Here is a 1167-nt window from a genome sequence, read left to right on the forward strand (position 1 = left end):
GTCGGAGTACAGCAAGCAGATGCAGAGATTCAACGTTGGTGAGGACTGTCCAGTATTCGACAGCCTGTTTGAGTTCTGTCAGTTGTCTACTGGTGGTTCTGTGGCAAGTGCTGTGAAACTTAATAAGCAGCAGACAGACATCGCTGTGAATTGGGCTGGGGGCCTGCACCATGCGAAGAAGTCTGAGGCATCTGGCTTCTGTTACGTCAACGATATCATCTTGGCCATCTTGGAACTGCTAAAGTATCACCAGAGGATGCTGTATATTGACATTGATATTCACCATGGCGACGGCGTGGAAGAGGCCTTCTATACCACAGACCGGGTCATGACTGTGTCCTTTCATAAGTATAGAGAGTACTTCCCAGGAACTGGGGATCTGCGGGATATCGGGGCTGGAAAAGGCAAGTATTATGCTGTTAACTACCCGCTCCGAGATGGGATTGATGACGAGTCCTTTGAGGCCATTTTCAAGCCGGTCATGTCCAAAGTAATGGAGATGTTCCAGCCTAGCGCGGTGGTCTTACAGTGTGGCTCAGACTCCCTGTCTGGGGATCGGTTAGGTTGCTTCAATCTAACCATCAAAGGGCGCGCCAAGTGTGTGGAATTTGTCAAGACCTTTAACCTGCCTATACTGATGCTGGGAGGTGGTGGTTACACCGTTCGTAATGTTGCCCGGTGCTGGACATACGCGACAGCTGTAGCCCTGGATACGGAGATCCCTAATGAGCTTCCATACAACGACTACTTTGAATACTTTGGACCAGATTTCAAGCTCCACATCAGTCCTTCCAACATGACTAACCAGAACACGAATGAGTACCTGGAAAAGATCAAACAGCAGCTCTTTGAGAACCTTAGAATGCTGCCGCATGCACCTGGAGTCCAAATGCAGGCGATTCCTGAGGACGCCATCCCTGAGGAGAGTGGCGATGAGGACGAAGAAGACCCTGACAAGCGCATCTCGATCTGCTCCTCCGACAAACGAATTGCCTGTGAGGAAGAGTTCTCCGATTCTGAAGAGGAGGGAGAGGGGGGCCGCAAGAACGCTTCCAACTTCAAAAAAGCCAAGAGAGTCAAAACAGAGGATGAAAAGAGAAAGACCCAGAGGAGAAGAAAGAAGTCACAGAAGAGGAGAAAACCAAGGAGGAAAAGCCAGAAGCCAAA

General features: G+C 49.8%; 1 pseudogene across 1 annotated transcript; it reads left to right on the forward strand.

Moving 5' to 3' along the window:
- The first annotated feature begins 4 nt into the window (after positions 1-4).
- Positions 5-1161, forward strand: LOC108526051 (histone deacetylase 1 pseudogene; annotated as a pseudogene). The gene has a single exon (XR_001884402.1). The product of XR_001884402.1 is annotated as a histone deacetylase 1 pseudogene (transcript).
- Positions 1162-1167: the final 6 nt, after the last annotated feature.

This window comes from Rhinopithecus bieti, unplaced genomic scaffold (assembly GCF_001698545.2).
Source record: "Rhinopithecus bieti isolate Rb0 unplaced genomic scaffold, ASM169854v2 scaffold_72837, whole genome shotgun sequence".
In the NCBI taxonomy this organism is placed as follows: Eukaryota; Metazoa; Chordata; class Mammalia; order Primates; family Cercopithecidae; genus Rhinopithecus; species Rhinopithecus bieti.